This window comes from Thermobia domestica, chromosome 8, assembly GCF_964235325.1.
Source record: "Thermobia domestica chromosome 8, izTheDome1.hap1.1, whole genome shotgun sequence".
In the NCBI taxonomy this organism is placed as follows: domain Eukaryota; kingdom Metazoa; phylum Arthropoda; class Insecta; order Zygentoma; family Lepismatidae; genus Thermobia; species Thermobia domestica.
Window position 1 is genome coordinate 261,340,908 of NC_137461.1, and position 20,186 is coordinate 261,361,093.

General features: G+C 35.1%; 1 protein-coding gene across 1 annotated transcript in view; it reads left to right on the forward strand.

The window, feature by feature from the left end:
• Window positions 1-20,186, forward strand: part of opa (Zic family member odd paired) — a 124,950-nt gene that overhangs the window by 97,083 nt on the left and 7,681 nt on the right. The gene's annotated exons all lie outside the window — the stretch shown is intronic.

Consider the following 20,186-nt stretch of genomic DNA (forward strand, 5'->3'; position numbering starts at 1 on the left):
AAGAAAAAGTTTACTTTTATCGGGTTATGTTTAGCCGAAGGGGTCTAGAAGCACATAAAAAATTATAGGAGAAATGGATTATCCAAGTACTTAGACCTAGAGACCTGCACGGGCCAAATTTTTCGGCCCGAGCCCAATCCAACCCGAATATACCTAGGCCCGGCCCAGCCCGAGCCCGAAAAATTTGGAGATTTTCGGCCCGGCCCGGTCCGATAAGTTTTTTAAAATTCTTGGCCCAAGCCCGGCCCGGGCCCGATAAATTTTAAAAGTTTCATTTTGTAACATTTTTCACGGACACACTTCTTCAACGTTTGCCTTTATTCTAATTATCGTTTAACGAAAGTCAATAATTATTAAAGAATTGCAATTAATCGGCCCCAGCCCGGCCCGACCTGAAGAGAAGTCGGTCCGAGCCCAGCCCATGCAGGTCTCTACTTAGACCTAACATAACGTAACCAAATCTAACCTAACCTAACCTAAACTAACCTGAACCAACCTAAACTAACCTAATATTAGTAGAAATAAGCGAAAGTTTATAATTTTTTGGAAAATTATGCTTGGGGGACCCCTACACTAACATAATACAACATTAACTAACCTAACCTAACATAAACTTACCTAATGTGAACAGAAATTGTAAAATTTTTTGAAACAATTGCTGGACCCCTTCTGCTAAACATTAGCCCTTTTATCTTGAATTTCCTGAAATAATTTATTGACGTTTCGGATGGCAAGTGACTTATCTCCAAGAGTACAGCATCTTGAACAAATTGTTTTCTATTTGAGCTTCCACCACAGAGTAAGTGAAACGAAAATAGAGTTGAGAAAGAGCTATGGACAGTAAAAGAAAAAAAGAATCGTCGAAAAAAAAAACTAACTCCTAGCAAAGCTTTAGAAGTCGACAATAAAGTCAGAAGAGTTTGGTTCCACAGCGTGGGAAGGAAACATGCTCGTTTCCCTTCTTTGTTACCATAGCAACATAAATAAAAAGTAGATCGTCTCTTCTCGCCTGCGTCTCTCCATTTTTCCCTTTCTTCTTTTGGTCTTTCAACTGTTTTGATATATAGGTTTGTCACCAGAGGTCCTCTTCGTCTGCTTATTCTTTCGTTCTTCAGCGATATTACCGTATATGTTGGAAATGTTAATATATATATATAAAAAAATCTCTTAGTTCCTTTAGATTGTCAAAAGGATTAACACACCACCCCATATTCATAGTGACTGCTACAAGACTGTATGTATTAAGTCATTCAGATGTTAACAAAAAAATACTTATTCTGGAGCTAAACCTATTAAAAGCAGAAAATTTTATTATATGAATACGAATCAAAACATTTTAACATTAAATCTGTCACAGATTCTATAAACTTAACTTCTTTTTCTTCTTTTTCTTCTTTTTCTTCTTTTCCAAGTAGTGAAAATCTAAGAGTTTAATGCGTGGCTGGCCACAAGTTCTGTATCTGACCTGACGGCCACGAATATTTCATCTGCACCTGAAATACCAAGTTATATTCTTTCTTTTCTTCTTCAGTTTTCGTAACAGTATTCAAATCAAGGATCTTATAAAATAGAGGATCTGCCCTTACAACAAAATCTTGAAGCCATACGTCACAGTTTCGCCACCCCCTACTCTGCCCACTCCGCCCAATAGGATCGCAATGTTTTGAGCCAACAATCATGGCGGAAACGAAAGTAGCCAATCAGACGATGGCGGAAACGAGATAGCCAATCAGACGTGTCGATACTCGGTTGTTTTTTTGATTTCATCGATTTAATAGGACGAAGATACATATGGGCAGATCCTCTATTTATAACATCATTGATTCAAATATCAAAATGTCACCAAGCATAAAATGTAGCCTCTTTTTAAAGGTGTGAGTGTACAAACGCACAAATTGCTCTAAATGGCAATTCAGTTTTCTTCTATGATGTTAACGTATTTTCTCTTTTGGGATGATAAGTCATTGAACTTCAAGATATGAATGCTGAGACTTATTTCAAGATAATTACAATTAATAATCGGAGGAAATGTAATGCTTAATTAAATAATAATAATAATAATAATAATAATAATAATAATAATAATAATAATAATAATAATAAATGAAATATTTTTTTTAGTTCAACGTTCCATGATTATGTTCATTAGCCTAAGGGAGACAGATAACTAAGGGAAGTAAATGATTACGGAAGAATCGGTAGAATGATAATATGGGATGAAACGGAAGTACTCCGAGAAACCCCACGGACACAATGTTGTCCATCACAGACTTACTTGGGGTAGGGTCGTACCAGGGGAGCTCCTTCATGACTAAGAGATTAGCGTGTGCGCCTTTAGTGTGGTAGATCCGGGTTCGATTCTAGAAGGGAGCTTATGTGGTTCGGATTCCACATTAATCAGTAGGTATAGGTTCAAGTCTCATATAGCCTCGCTGCTGAAAGGGACGCTAAAATCAAATCAATTAATTTCGAACCAGCGACCCCACGCACCAGAGATAAGCGCTCTACCACTGAGCCACCTTGCCTCCAATAATAATAATAATAATAATAATAATAATAATAATAATAATAATAATAATAATAATAATAATAATAATAATACGCATATTAATAGAGTTGGAATTATTGAAACATACTAAATTTACAGATTTTATTAGACTAACAACTTAGATTCATTGTATTTTCCAACTACTAAATCGTCATAGCGTCAAATTAATTATTTCATTCTTCTATATTTTTTTCTTTAACTTAAAATAATTCAGGTTAACTATGACTATCAGCCAACATTATACTTAGTGTATATGTAGCCGTACCTATTGTTTATTATTATGTAGATATTGCGCCCGCTGTACACTTTAGGTTAAAACCGTGCTTGTAACCGTTCGGATGAATTGTAATATCAAATTATCATGCTACATCAATCATTTCCCCTATTATACGAGTATAGTTTTATTGAGATAATATATAAATGTATGTTGAGTTTCTTTAGGGGGGAAGGGGGGAGTCAGGACCAGATGGACCACCCGTGGGTGCGCCCTTGGGTACATATTTTATTATAGGCAACCAACATTGCTTTGCTTCTATGCAGGTTGCATAAAAGCTACGGAATGTTTTTTTTTTTTTTTTAACAAGATCGTTAGTCACTGTTATCCGTGAAAGATGTAAACCGGCCAAGAATCACTCTAACAATCTATTGAAAAAAAAAGTTCCGTTCAAGAATTATCGTGTGGAATAACGGCACAATCTTATTAGTCCAACTACATAATTGTAATTAGAAAGAAGTCCGTCAGCTTCAGGTGCGTAGTCAGCAGCAGAGACTAATAAGATTGTGCCATTACTCCACACGTAGAAACTTATATAAAGAGCAGCTTTACTTCTCACTTTAGTGTTTTACGCGTTATTTTTAACGCAACTTTCTCTAAATACAGGAGTGTTTAATATTTTTTAGCTACTTAGGTATCTGACCTCTACTTACTACATACTCAATCGTCAAATTTGAAGTGCATAATTTTGAAATTTCGAAAGAAAAAAAAATGAAAATTGTGGTATATCCAAACCTGGTTACATGATTGAATACACTGAGCTGACGGACCTAAATAAATACCTATGATTTCAGGATATATTGGTAGGGTAAATTGTGTCATGTAAACTGTAGGTACACGTATGAATGATACATGAAGTTTTGTCAACAACTTTTGAACGAACTATTCAATTAGGATATATTTTTTGATTGGACATGATTTAGCGTCCCTCTCAGCAGCAGGCTATATAAGACGTGCACCTACACCTTAATGAGAGATCCAAATCTGCCGGGAATCGAACTTCGGTGTCTCACGCCAATTGCAATATAGTTTTAGGTACTGGATAGAGAACTAAAATTGTATTTCAAAGCTAAAATTGTTTAGGAAGAGTACACTAATTTTTGCTGATTTCTGTAACAACATAAATTCGATGACTTTGCATGTTTTATTTATTTTTTTATAGGATATTTAGAATGCATGGAAGAACAAGGTAGATTTTGAAACAAGAATCGTGTGATGTGACATTACGTTTGCACAATGTGGTGCTTCAGTTACATAACACACACATTCACAATAAACGATAAATCATTGCCTGCTCAGGTAAATTGATAGAATTGCCATGAATTGCAAAAAAATAAAGAAAAATGGCGAAATTCTTGAGATTCTGGTATTTTTTTAATGCCAACTCATTGTTATTTTTTTAAAGGGAGGATTATTCGGAAGGAGGAGCATTTTATTCAACAGCACCTCAAAATTAATTAAAATCAGACAGGGAAGTTTTTAATCAAGGAAGTAGGGGAGAAAAAGAAAAGGACCTGTTTACCATTAACCAGACACAGACCACAAGCTGAAGTCCATATAATATAAACCAACCTGTCCCATGTCAGAAAAATATTCACTATACTGGTTTCCCCTGAGTTCCTTTTTTTCTTCTTCCAGTCAGTCCTGGAATGGAGTTGGAAAAATAAAATTATACATAATATTTTTTCTTATTTTCTTCAAAGACGTCGCACATTCCTGGACTTTACCATTTCATCCCTTCTGCTGCTCAAAATCTTCATATGGACTGTTTCTATCTCTCTTTCTCAAAGTATTTCTACAACCACCCACCCATTTCGTTTTCCATAATCTTCTTTCTGTATATATCACCCCCTCCCTCCTTGTTTTCCTCTACGCTGTAGCTTTTTTTCCTTCGTCATGCGACTGCTAGGGTCAGGGCTGGATCATTAATCAAGTAGGTTTTGACCCAGAGGGCCGAAGTTAGACAGGTCACCTAGCCAGGTGGGGCTGGTCAGGAACACCAGGTAAAAACTTAGAAGAGGATCAGGGAGAGGGGAGGGATATATATATGTGTTGTTACGAAAGGGAAAAGGTGACAAGGCGCAAAAGGAAAACCAAACTATATTCTCCTTTTCTCGAACTTAAATGCATAACAAAAGAAGAGAGGCCCTGATTGTTCAAGGATTTTTTTTTTTTTTTGGAGATAATATAAGCACCATTTTTATTGGTGACATTTTTAACTCATATAAACAGAAATGTGAAATATTACATCCTTTGTAGTTCAAGTATAAAACCATCAATTCTTAGTATTAAAAATATGCAAATTGAATTTATTGGTAAATTTATAATACGCACGTGGGGTGCAAAATTTCACTTTGCACATACCAGTCTTGTTTGTTCTATTTATTAATTTATTATTATTTTTAGAAGAACTGGCTGTCTACTTCTTTACTAATATATAAAACAATGTGTGACAGTATGTCTGTCCATAATCAGATTTTAACATAAAAAGGAGTCGCCCAGAGCCACCAAATTTTCTACACAGGTCCAGTAGTGGATCTAACCCGGGGCGGGAAAGCCTAGTTCTCTCAGTTTTTTAACTGACAAAAATCATTCAGGCTATTATTTATATGTTTTTGAAAGTTTGTAGTAATCCCATTATATACCTATCATAGTCCGAATTCTGGCTGGTCCCCCCCCCACTCTTTATCTTCTAGCACTGCACAGGTCTTTATTAGATCTAATCGCGTACGAAGCTGTTTTTTTTTAATTTTCAACATGAAGGGCGATTGTAGGGGTCACACATTCTGATTGGAGGTTCAAATAGTATAAAGTATAGCACAAGCTCGGAAGTTAGACAACCCACACTACTCTACTATTTTGCAGGTTGCATACTTTTAGTCTGTGACGCGTGGGCATTTCTGCTAGTATCTTTATGAAGCCTTTTTTTCTGCTTATTTATAGATTTTTTTTTTAAATCAAACGAATTACATAATCTTTTAACCAATTTATATCTTCGTTATAATTACAAGTATTAATATTTCTACGTAATATTGTGAGAATATAGGCTTGTAAAGAGATATGGGTGACCAGTTTTTTGATACAAGACTATACATATTAATTTATCAATGTATTTAATGGTGTCTGTAAAACTAAACAGGGTGGCTCAGTAGGTAAAGCGTTCTTTTTTGGTGTATGGGGGTCCTTGGTTCGATTCCAGCTCGCGCCAAGTAAACTTTGTGGTGAACAAACGCCCTGTGCGTTGGTTTTCTCGGGGTTCTTTCGTTTCCTCCCAGTTTATTCATTGCACCATTTTATTCATTTCTCATCATCGCCGTCTCCTTTAGCTTAGCCGGCATAAGCGTGGGACGTAAAACTGAAAGATTTAATTTCATTTCATTTCGTTGTGCATCGAGCTCCTTCGTGGCTAAGCGGTTAGCGTACGCGTCTTTTGCGTGAGAGACCCGGGTTCGATTCCCAGTGGGAGCTCATGTGGTTTGGATTCCATGTTAATCAGTAGGTCCACGTTTCATATAGCCTCGCTGCTGAACGGGACGTTAAACTAAAAATCAACTCAACTCATTGCGTTGTGCATGTGATAATTGTAGAAACACTAATAGTACTACTAATAGCTTCCATTAGCAATTATTCTTATGTATTTTTAATATATAACATTAAAATAAAATTGTAATTAGCATAGCATAGCATCAGGTTACTGAAATATTTCTATTTGAAAGGGTTGGAAACATTTGTTTAATTCCTATATATATATATATTTAAAAAACCCATGCTATTGTTATTTTGTTAATTAATTTATAATTTTTTACTCATTTTTAAATTCTCAAAAATAAATTTGATCACTGTTACCTAAATTCCACGTAACTATTCTCATTTGTTGCATTGTAATTTTAACTTTCTACCCTCTCCAAACTTCGGTAGATCTATTTTTTTTTTTTTCATTATAGCATCAACATATTGAGAGACAAGCTGAGCTGACCGTTTCACGTTTAACAATCAAATTTCTTCTTCATTCATTAAAAAAAAAGTCATTCAGCAATTGATTTTTTTTATTTAAAAAATCACTTGCTGCAGGTAAAGATAATCAAGCACAGCCCGTCTCTTGAGTACCAGACTAGTATGTCACATCTCTTTCAACTTAGCAGCATGTGGATATTCTGCAAAATTAACTTGCAATTTCTATACCTAAAGTTCAAACTAACTACGCACCTACTTTTTCCTAGCGCTCTAGTCACACCGCTTTGGGGGAAAAGTAGAACTTTAAGGTTTGTAAATTATTTAAAATTATTGCCTTATATATATATATATATATATATATATATATATATATATATATATATATATATATATATATATATATATATATATATATATATATATATATATATATATATATAAAACACTAAATTTTAAACTTGGAAACCTGAAGTTCGAGCCCCGTGGCGTTAACTTCAGCTTTCCAGAAGCTATCATACATATCGTTATACTAATTAACACATTCATACTCAAAAATCGAAATCAAATTTATCTTATCATAAATTTGATTCCCTGTATCGTCTTTGTACACACTGCCAGTCCGGAAACTTTTGGAAATACCCTCACATAAGGACGGAAATGGAACCTATTCTTGGGACATTGATTCCATATCGAAAAATCGTTTCTCACTATTACATCTGGTAATAATTAATCTATTGCGAAACTTAAAATTTATTTCCCTTGTTTTTACACTGCCAATTTGAATATAAGCTGTTGTAGTGGTCACTTTAACAGAAAAACAAACAAACCATGAAAATAAAAGAAATTGTTGGAGGTTTTCCCTTTCTTCAATTAAAACTTCCGAAAAAAAAAAAGACGACTTCCCTTTCATTTTTTTTTCATTGCTTAACAATCAAAATGGCTGTTATATTGTGTTGAGAGACATTCAAAGGTTAACAAACATTGCTACATATGAGCCGCGATTGTTATCTGCAAGCGAGAGATAACTAGCTGTTTGCACTTTGTCTCACCACAATAAAAAGACCTTGCATTTAATTAACATTTAAATGAAGTGATAGTTTTTTTTCTCACTCCCTGCTACTTATTTTTTTTAATTATTTTTTTTAACAATTGCTTCTGCAACTTTCCTGTAACAATGTAATGACGCTATGAGCACACGCCAATCAGTACATTCACAAGGGAAAACAACACAGAATATAATTAATTTACGTAACATAGTCAATCAACACAATTCTTCGTAATGAAATGGATTGTTTTAATTTATCAACAGGAAAAGTGGTCTTTTTTTTTTTTTTTTTAATTGTTGAAGTTGTTGTCGAGTTGTGTAGATATGATTGTTTTCATTAACGCAACAAAAGGTGCTACAACAGTCAATAGAATTTTGTTACATGAAATGATCAGATGAACTACATTAAAAAAAAAAGTCAATTGATCAATTGTTATCTAAAATTCAGTATACATACTTTTTTTTTTTTTTTTTTAATGGAACAGATTTCTCCTTTTAGTCGTCAAGTGAAGGTGTACATTTCACTGAATTAAGATTGGACAAAGAGATATAGCTTATGTTATCCATTTAAAATAGGTAGTTTAGTTAGGAACCTTAGTACAATCGTGATAGTTTTAAAATTGTATGGATTAAGTTTAAGTACGTATAAACAAATCCTTTCATTTCACCTAGATTATTTACACGTCGCAAGTCTCTTTTCATGCTACAATTACTAGTGATACCTTTTCCATTTGGGGCCTACTTATCAAAATTACTAGTGTTGTAATCAGGAGCGCAAGACCGGAAGGCCCACTGGGTCCGGATCCCCCCAACACTTCTAACTCAATATACATGTGTTCGCTTTCTCCAAACCAGGGACGTATGCAGGAATTTATTTCGGGAGGGGTCTAAAGCGATTCAGCGGGGGTCCAAATACAGTTTGAGGCTAAATTATATGGAAATTTCTAAAATTGCCCCTAAAAGTAGACATTTACAAAAAAAAAAAAAAGTTGGGATTTCGGGATGGGGCGGTCGAACCCCCTGGACCCACCCCCTGCGTACGCCCCTGCTCAAAACTATATTTGTTTGAAAGGGAAATGATTAATGTAGCATGAAAATTTGGTCTTACATTTCATCTGTTCTCTTTTTCTTATAAAAGTCTAGTTCTATTATTTTTTTCTGAAAATGTCGGTAGAAGTATTTTACGATTATTTATCGTCTTTTCGGGTGGAGAATATTACCCGTTCAATAGGATACTACATAGACGTAGTGGTTTGTAGTATTAGACCCCCCCCCATAAAGGTTGGACCCCTCCCAACAAAAATGTGTATATTTGCCTGATTGTAATATGATATTTACAAGTCGTAATGTCTGATGAAGTAGAAATACTAGAATAATTGTAGAAGTCATTTTTATATACTAATGTTGAACCTCTAATTTGTCATATTTTATGGTATATACAATAGTGAAATGGCTAATTTTAAAAAGTTTTATATTAGTATTACAAAACTAGTAATTTTGAGAAATAAATCCCATTTTGTTATTAAATTGAATGCATACCAAGTCAGAAACCCAGTAATTATACACTGGGATTTGTAGGACCCTGCTATACTTTAAATTTACACTGTGAATTAATTTTACTAGGCCGTGACGTTCCAAAAAAATCTTTATTTATAATTCTTGTATGTGTTAAATCTTCTTAAATATATGTGTAATATTACAAGCAGCTGTCTGCTTAAATATATATCTTCTGCAGTACAGTTTGATTTATTTGAAATGTTAAAATTATCCAAATTACTTTCAAAAAAATCTTACGTAAGATCTTCCTACATTAAAATATACTCCACACATACAGTTTCGTTATTTTTCAAAATCTTATTTAAATAATTTAAGTGCTTTGGGGTCTGCTAGACCCCGGTGTGTAGCTTGAGCTAGATTACTTGCTATGATGAGATGGAGCATGAATATAGATAATCTGTAGGCTAAAGCAGGGATAACTTAAGAATTTAACACTTATTTGGGTAGTGGTCCACTGGTATTTGCTAGAGTTATCGCACAGCGATAGAAACTGTAGAATAACGACTTATGTCCATCAGGCATTTTGAGGTTACAAACTAGAAATGAGGTTACAAACTAGAAAGCTGAAAAACTTATTTGTACCAGAACTTCCAAATGTTTATTGAAATAATATTTCATAAATTTCCATCTCCTTTTTGAAGAAAAAATGTAGCATCTAGGAAATTTCGGTGCTAAGAATTTATGTCTGAGAACAGGTTTGGATTACCTGTGAGTAAAGAACACAGTAAGTTTAAATCTGAATAATGCCTCGGTTGACTGTGTTGTAATTGTCAATTCATCACCGAATACAAATATATTCATAAGCTCATTTATCACTATTTTATTGTATTCATCCTGATATAAATATTGCACTACTTAAAATATGTTCCATAATAACCTTTGTATTTTCTAAGAATATACTTTGGACATATAATTAGAAAGGTTTCTACCCCTTTAGGTGTGTCATTAATCCTCGTATCTTCGTATACATAACTTTGAAACATCTTTTAGTTTCAGAAGACACAGTTATCGGTCACGAGATGTCGGTTGAAGCAGCTTCTTCTAAAACTGTCACTCTATTTGCACGAATCGTGGGTGAGTTGCACTTTATATATAGTATGAGTGCGTCACGCGATTCAGGGGGAGAAGCCCCTCCTTCCCGTTTATCATTACCTTTTGATGGATGGGCAGGTGAAAAAGAATTGAACATCATTGTTGCTAACTGCAAATACGGAAAAAGAGCAGTTTTTTATCAAACAAGATTTGCTTAATATTCATGTCAATATATATATATATTATTTGAATTGTTAGTATACAAAATAAGATATTTCCATGTACGACCAAAACTGTGTGCCTGGGAATTATGTTTTGTGTTTCTATATATACAGGGTGATTATAATTAGAAGTTCTACTTTCCAAATGCTGTAAAAAGTGAACCACTTGTCAGAATGATTTCAAATTTGAACTGAAGAAGGGGGAAACGGTATGGCATAGGAAAACAAAAGTTTCAAAGCGTATCAATAGATGGCGCTGAACACTACACACAAGAAACACTTTTGCTCTAGAATTTCTTGCTCGCATGGAAGTGGACAATGAATGACCATGGAGTATTTTATGGACAGACGAAGCCGATTTCCAGCTCCAGGTTAATTAAAAACCGATCCCCCCTTGACGCTCAGGTTTACACTGGATAAAATGGGCTTCAATCCTGCTTTATACTGGATAAAATGGCAAACTATGGTTTAGCCCCTCCCTTGATCATATCCTGGATCCGCCACTGGGTGGTTCTGATACTTTAATGGTTTAATTTTACTGGTTTATTCTTCAAATCTATTCAAGTGTCTATTTCACTTCAAACAAAATAGAAACATTCTATAATGCTATTAGGGTTTAACAAAAAGACGTAAAAGATATTCAAAGACGAGGCATAGCAATAGATAAACCTCACAGATCTGTTAAAATGATGTCATCATCCTTATCATAGGTATTTTGCCATTAGACCCCCTATTAGCAGGTCACTTGCCACAACTGAGAAGCTCCCATGTTCCACGATCTTCCGCTAACATTTTTCACTTTACGTACGATTTTTCTGTTTTGATATCGTCATTCCGGATAGCTGCCTTGGAAATAAAAAAAAAAAAAAAACTTGTACAGGTTTTCGACCGAGTGTCCCCACGGGGAGACGAATCCAGGACCATTCACACAGGAGTGACAAAGCAGCGGACAACCATAGTGACATCGTCTCCCTCTCCAAATATGTGTCATCATGTAGGTCAAATAATATAAAAGTATTACTTTCGGCATACAAAAAAAAAAAAAATGCTTGCCCCGAAGGAATTAAAACTGCCGTCACCACTTGATAGAAATAAAGATGGCGTAGTTAGTCAACGCTAATGAGCGTTTCGAGACTGAGTGCCACAGAATTTAAATGTATCATAATTATTATTATTTGTTATCGAAACTAATATCGAGATAGTCTGTGTTTGTATTGTACCTGGATATCTACATCGTGAGTGAGTAAGTTTGACCTAGTCGTGATTTGGCTACGTTTCATATTTTCCCATCTATAGAATAGATAGCGAAAAAAAGCATACCAAAAGATTTTCCGAATTATTGTATTGGGCGTAACGTTTTTGTAAATAAGCCTCCTTACTACAGTGAAGCGTGAAGTAGTACGGATATGAAAAGAAGGCCCTTTTCTTGAAAGCGAAGAGGGCTTATTTCAGTTTTTTTTTTTTTTTAAAGCATTTCTTCCCTTTCCTTGCTTTTTCAGGGTCGCGCGACTAGTATTTTTCCGGAAAAAATGGTTCTAACCATTGAAGTAGTATTTGAGAAACTACACATTCATAAGTAACTTCACATTCAAGTTTCTCTCTTTTTCTTTAAAAAAAAAAGTTTTCAAAAAGATTCTTTCCTTCTCACTGCTTCATTCTAGCTTCTCTTTTGAGAGCGTTTTCAAAAGGAAAAGTAGCTACTGTTTTTTTTTTTTCCTTAACAAGTCAGGTCAATATCAGTGATACTACCTACCTTGCTATCTGTCAATCTTTGGGCTAAAAAAACATATAATATCGTATAGATATACTAAACATTGAGGGAGTGTAGGTACACAGAAAGGAAAAAAAGGATGTGGCGTACGAAAAAATGTAGGTAATATGCTTAAATCATGTAGTTTTCGACCTTAAGAGTCTTCATCCGAGCGAAATTAAAATACCGCTAATTTTACAGTAATTATGTGATATCTTCAAATGGCTAAAAGATAATTGAAATGTGGAACAAGAGCGCCCTAGACAATATTATTGTGCTTGAGGTACCGTTATCACAAGTCACCTAGTGGCTTTTCCGTTACCAGCCGTTTAGAAACGCGAAAATAAATGCCTATTTTCAAAATGGCTCGAAATCGTAAGCAGATAAGTGAGTCGTGATAACGGTATCTCATGTAAAATGATATTGTCTAGGGCGCTCTTGTTCCACATTTCGATTATCTTTTATCTATTTGAAGATATCACATAATTACTGTAAAATTAGCGGTATTTTAATTTCGCCGGGATGAAACCTTTCAACGTATGACCATAGGTAACAAACGTCCTACAGCAAATATATAACTGAAAACGTATATGTTTCTTGTAATACCTTCCGTATACATGTTCCATCTATACATACTTTCCATATGAAACAGAGAATTGTATATTAGGCAGTCAGAATCTCATATTCAAATGGACGTATGTAAGATATAGCTGACGTATGTAATATACGGAAGACTGTTAGATATCAGACGTCCTGCAGCAGCATGATGTAACATTTAAGAGAGAAAAAAAGCAGTACATATGTAGCATATGTATAACGTATGCTCCGTAGTAAAGTTACATGTTCCGTATATTTGTACAATATAGTGCTATCCGGATAACGGATTTTTCTTAGTATAGTTTTGCCCACAATACGAGATATAAGCGGGTCTCGTCTCGTCTCGTCTCGGTTCTCGACAAAGCTTTTCTCGTACATCTCGAATTATTCTCTCGTCTCATTTTGTAATTTTATGTACAAAATTTATGTCCGATTTTTTAAAATTATTTTTTCTAGAAGTTATCAGAATCCTTTCGCGTCACGAGAGCAAGAGCGCCGATCCTGTGGGGGCCGGGGGCCCGGGACCCCCTAAAGCTCATGTGGGCCACCTCATGTATTTTTATGAATATGTATTTGTTATTGTTATATGTATTTTTTATGAATATACAATACTTGGCAAAATTTGAATTCAATTTGTCTTAAAATCCTGATATATATGCCTTCTTAGACCATTATCTGCAATCACACATATCTGAATGACCCCGAAAGTTACAGAGAAATCGGCGCCCTTGCACGAGAGGTCTGATAAAACAACATTTAAACTGTATTTCTTATTGGAGAAACTTGTATAATGATTTGCGTAGCCTTAAACCTTGATAAATGTTCTTAATTCTGTTTCTACATCATTTTATCAATTTATAGTTTTATATCATGCGTTAGGTAACACAATGGCTAAAACAGTGCCTGAGAACTAAGACTTGGTTGAACAAGTCTGGCCCATGAGAATATAGAAATTTCACATCTCCTGGATAACACTAGGTGTAGGTGCGGATAAATGGGAGAAAGATTTGGGTTCTGGCTTTTGCCTCGCAGTCTACCTTTACAATACCGATCAAAGCAGTCTTCTAAAAAATGATAATCACCCTATGAGTAAGAATGAACATTCGTCCAACTTAAAATAGTGAAATTCTTTATGTGTATGCATTATTATCTACAGCGAAATGTATAAACTAACGATCTACTTAATTTAACTGCATTTTGTGGGACAAATTAAGACACAAAACTGTATACGATCCCCTTGTTTGTATCGATCTCTTATTGCCGTATGGTTAGCGCGCGTAGTTTCATGTTGCATTTTTGGTGCAGGAATAATGTCAATGCAGCAATTGAGAACATACCTGAATCTCCGGTCTAGAGAACCAGAAATATTATTGGAAGACAATGTGCTGACCCATATTACTCACTTGAATACGCACCAACTGGCCGTCACCGAACTGTTCGATTTTAGTGATAAGAGGCCTACTCACTGCGAAATTAAAATACCGCTAATTTTACAGTAATTATATACAGTGATATTTTCAAATAGATAAAAGATAATGGAAATATGGAATAAGAGCTCCCTCGACAATATTATTTTTCATAAGGTACTGTTATCACGAGCCACCTCGTAGCTTTCGGCTTGCAGCCATTTAAAAAAGCGAAAATAAATGCCGATTTTCTAAATGTCTGGAAATCGTAAGCAGATAAGTGAGTCGTGATAACGGTATCACATGTAAAATAATATTGTCTAGCGAGCTCTTGTTCCACTTTTCGATTATCTTTTATCTATTTGAGGATATCACATAATTACTGTAAAATTAGCTGTATTTTAATTTCGCCGTGATCGGGCCTCGTAAGTACAGCTACAAGAACTGTGTAATTATAGTATCATTATACAGATATTTACTTGAACTTTTTTATTCATCAAAGCAATAAATGTCTTGAAAGATAATTTGGCATAGCTTGGTTGCGTTTTGCTTGTGACCTCCTGCTTAAGTTGATCAAATTTCACCGCAAATTTGCTTTTGTACAGCCTTCACCGCCAATACTCAACCACAAGAAGGCCTGTTTATTTTCTATAAAGGACTATGCATCTAGTACCTATTGTTTACTGAACCATTGTGCGTACTTCTGAACAGCAGAAGCACACGTGGCCAAATCGGTCAAGATTCATATAATGAAATTTCAAAACATGTTATCCTAAATTTCAAAAAAATAAAACTTTTTATCTTGACCATCTTTCGCTATCTCACTCTACACAATATTCAATCTTACCCCTCTTTTTTTCTATTGTGAACATCAAAAGCTGTTGTGACATGGAATATTTGGTTTGACAAGTCATTGTCAACGAAATTACGTCGATATGACAAACCGCTCACTGGTTTTACAAGGTGATAATTATCTCTGGATAAACAAATGTCACACGTACGGTTTACATCAAGTGGGGGTTGGTTTTTCTTCCCTTCTTATACGATGCTTTTGTTCAAGTGTTTGATTTGTCCGTTCTTCTGGATGGGTGCTTGTGGTTCGTTGAACGGGACAGATCTGTAAAGTAGTAATGCCTCTTATGCTGAATCAGGGTCCCGGAAACTAGTACCTTTTTTTTTTCTTTCTTTCTTTGAGAAGGGGAAAAGTACACAAAACTATTTTGGATAGGGGGAAAGAATGGATCTTCCTTCACCATTGTCAGCATCTGCCGAACCCAATTTCTTCAAATCCGCTTCTTGAAGAACTTCCAAACAGCAACATCGTTCTTTCTGTGTGCACTTCCGTTTGCTTATTACAAGGCCTCTCATGAGATAAGTAGTGGGGAGGATTTTTTTTTTTTTTTTAATGTTATAGGTATGAAGAGGATTTCGGAATCCGCAAAAATCTTTTTCTAGTCAAAGTGTCTGCTTGTTTTCTTTAAGGAGACCTCAGCTATTCTTCATTCCGGTCCTCTTTGCTGTAGTATTGCCAGCTAACAAAACTATCAAAGCTGCAGTGTTACCAGCTATCTTCACCACATACAAGAAACCAAATAATGTATGATGTGTTATAGTGCCCGGGACCGGAAAATGGTACTTCTGGAATCCGGAGGCACATCATCCTTGGAATACTGTTTATGTTAAACACTATTAGTAGGAGAAATCCGGAATTCCGATTTCCTTTAGACAAGGATAAAATATAAAAATTGAAGGAAATTTTGAATTAGCAGCTGATTTCCTTCGGGTAATTTCAATGTATTTCCTTTTGCTTTTGTACTCTGAATATTTTTGTATTATTGTGCTGTTATTTTATAATTTAGCCTTCTCTGTCTAATTCTGTACCTATTGTACTTCTGTACATGAAAATAAAAAAAAATGAAATCTATAAGTTTTACGTTCCACGGTTATGTCGGCTAAACTAAAGGAAACAGTGATGATGACAAATGAATGAAATGGTTGAATGAAGAAAGTAAAAGGAAACGTGAGAACCCCGAGAAAACCCACGTCTACGGTGTTTCTCTACCACAAGGTCCATTTGGCGCGAGCTGGGATCGAACCAGGAACCCTCTGAGCCAGAGGTGAACACTCTACCACTGAGTCACCGCGCCCCCCAATTGTATATTCCAATGGACTGTTGTAATTTGTTTTTATGAATATTGTAAATTTTCTACTTTCTTTTATTAAACAAATAAATAATACTGTGCGAACTATTTTGGAGCACAGGACAATTGTAGTCTTTCTACCAATAAATTACATTACAGCAGAATATCAAAAGTTTTGTTCACTTTGGATATAAGCGAAGATTGAAAGATTAAAAAAAAAAGAAGAAGAAGAAGAAGAAGTACAGTATAAATTCATTTATTTACGCTCTAGAAACGAATCTATGATGGTCTAGAGAAAGTATAATGAATACAACCAAAATATTATAATTAACTATTATCTTTTTAGTCAACCTATGTTAGTGATCCTTGGTTTTATTCGTAGTAGATTCGAAGTAGAATTAGAAGAGCTGATTAGGATTGCTGGTAAGACGAGATTGAGACTGAGAAATGGCTAGAAATGCATTATCTCGTGCACATTTAATATATTAAAACTGTTGTTTCTCGTATATTAACCAAAGGTAAATAAATAGATATTAATTTTAGTTGCTTGAAATAATTACGAGTAAAATACATAATTTTTTGCCAATTGCAATTAAATCGAGCGTTTAACGAAAGAAAAAAAGTCCAAATACGAGACATATTGTATAATCAATCGATAGGTATATCATTGAGCTGAATAGAATTATGTATGGGGGGGGGGGGCACGGTGGCTCAGTGATAGAACGCTTACCTCTGGTGAGTGGTGTCCCTGGTTCCATCCCCGTCCAAGCAAGCTTGTGGTGGACAATATCGTGTCCACCTACTTTTGTCAATCTCGTTTTATTCCATTCGACCTATTTCGTTCCCCTTCCTCCTTCCCTGCTCCCTTATTTGTATACGAGTAAAAAATATTAAATTGTCATGTGTATTTTCACAACACTCGTATCACCATAGACGTAACTAGAGGAGGACAAGATTTCCCTAGAATCCTGTTTTCTCCCCTAGATTACCATTGGAACACAGGTAAAGCTCTTCCAATTCTCATAAATAAAGAGCCGTTTCTGTTTGTCTTTAACAGGGACGGGGGTCAAATGTATTTCATATGTCATGTATCCAAGTAAATATATTCAGATTCTGAAGTTCCGAGCAAGCTTTGGAGGAGACCCTCTCAGGATCGGCGCCCATGCCTAACCCCTAGCAAAATATCCTAGTTACACCAATGCATATTACCACTATATTTTCATTTATAGCTATATAGCCTATCATTAGCACATTGAAATACATTCCTGAATGTTGAAATTTTTCTGTTTTCTTATATGTATTACATTCACTGAACGTTTGCCTTGAAATCATAATTCTGAATTCAAGCAAGTGAAACGATCATACTACGTACGTACTTTCCTGTTACAATAGTTGGATATATATTATCTGGCTCTCTTTAACCTTTAGCTTCCTTTTGTACATGTATTTGCGTATGTGTGTTTGTGTCCCTCCACAATCACAGCTCCCGTTAGATTCTTAGTAGAAAGAGAGATAGAGAAAAGACCATCGATCTCCATCTGTACGGCTGAACGGATCCCAATAGAAAAATTCCGTTTTCAGAAGAGGTTCTTCGCTCTTCCCCTTCTCCTTACGTTCTCCTGCATTCTTTCAATTTCTCTCTTTCGCTACGATCTCCTCATCCCGCAAAACACACCTACCTGTACCGTTTTCACCTCTCTCCCTCCCTGATACCTCCCCAATCTGGAGCGACCGCAAAAGATCCTGGCAAGGAATGATTCCTCTTATATAGCTACGTATATACATATATACGGTCTTCATTCTCCTCCCCCTGTGTCACTACCCCTGCTGGGTTCTGGCAAGCTCCCGTGGGTGCATCCACCCATTGGTGTCAAAGTAGAAAACATACCATGAAGTCTGCTTTTGGGACTAAACTTTTTCTTCTTTTTTTTTCCTTCTCAAGAACTGTTCATAACTTCAAAATAATGGACTGCACTCAGTAAAAATACTTTTTTTTTTTCATTTTTCTTCTGTGTCGGGGTGTGAGCAAAATCTCCCTGAACAGTGAGTTACAATCTGAAAAGAAACTTCTTTTTTAAAGAGTAGGAGGAGCGCATTCTGATGAGAGGGACAATTTTTCGGTCATGGGTTTGCACCCGAAAAGAATCTATGACAATCGTTAACGTTTTTACTTTCGAGGAATCCCTTTTTTGTTATTTTTCTAAAACCTTGAAGTAGGTATATAACCACCTTGTCCGATTCACATTTGTTATCTGCGTAAGAAAAGTCTCAACAAAACTCACCGACTCAATGAGATGTATACTCTTCACTCTATTCTTACTACACTATCAAAACCGTAGCAAATCTTTTACACCTTAATGGAGCAATTCCAAAAAGCCTTCTGCGCATCAGCCAATGTTACCAGGTACTTCTTGCAAAAAAAATAGAACCGTTTTTTGATTAATGCAACGACCTCTGTCGTAACAGCATAAAGTCATGGTTCTGTAAGCAGCTAAAAGAACATTGGTTCCCGATGGAAAATTAATATTTAGTGAGGTACATCGGTTAAGCTTAGATAGGCCTATAGACTTTAGGAAAAGTTTAGTTGTAAAACACAATTTTAGCTTATTTCACTATGATGATGATATACGGTGCTATATATGATATATATCGTGATCCTTTAACGGGTAAATGGTTTCAGTCAATTTCTATATGCTGATGTAATGTTGTTATACATACATACATACATTATGTAAACATTTTATAACTTCAATAATACGGAGACTTTTCTTTACAGTGTATACTATGTTATATGCAGTAAAAATAATTGCAGTAATTTACGTAAATTTAACATTTATTCTTTCGATTTAGTGGCCACAGTAGCCTAGTCAGCAACGCTCTCGCCTTTAGTAAGAGCGGTCCTGGGTTCGATTCCCGATCGGAAAGATCTAACAGCTTTTTCAGGCCAGCCAACCAGAGTGAGGTTTCCCTGGGTTTTCCTCATTCACACCAGACAAATACTGGGATAGTATCTAACATAATAGTCCCAGTCCGCTGCCTTTGTTCCTCTCCCATGCCCCGGGCAGTGTGATTAGCCGAGGGACGTCATCCCTCATTATTGTTTGACTTGTTAACATGGCCATAGATGTCGAAAGACCAGAAATCTAATTCCTAAATTCTAATTATTTTGATCCGTATCAAATCTATTCAAGCCGCAAAATAACTGAAGAATTCTCAGAATTAAAGGTTTACTTACATAATTACAACGAGTTTTTAAAAAACAAAAAACAAAAAAGATGTGGGACAGCTTTGGGATACTTGTATGGTCATGCATCGACTTAGTACACTACCTTTAGAGACAACAATATTTCATAATAGTTCCCTATGCTGTACTACATGGTAAAGAGCATACACTATTCATTACGGTTTTCCGCATTATAATACATGTTAGAAATAAGGTACCCACATATATTTTTATACAATACTTACATATTTGTCTTTCAAAATAATGATTGGACTGTTCAGTAAATTATACGAATCTGTGGTCCCAGATTGTGAACCAGTACCAGTAATAAATATATAATTATTATAGTTTTGTCTTTAATTTATTAATAATATATTTGTCTAATAATGAATTCTATGTAATCTTTTCACTAAAATATTTTTTTTCTTATCTTTCCAG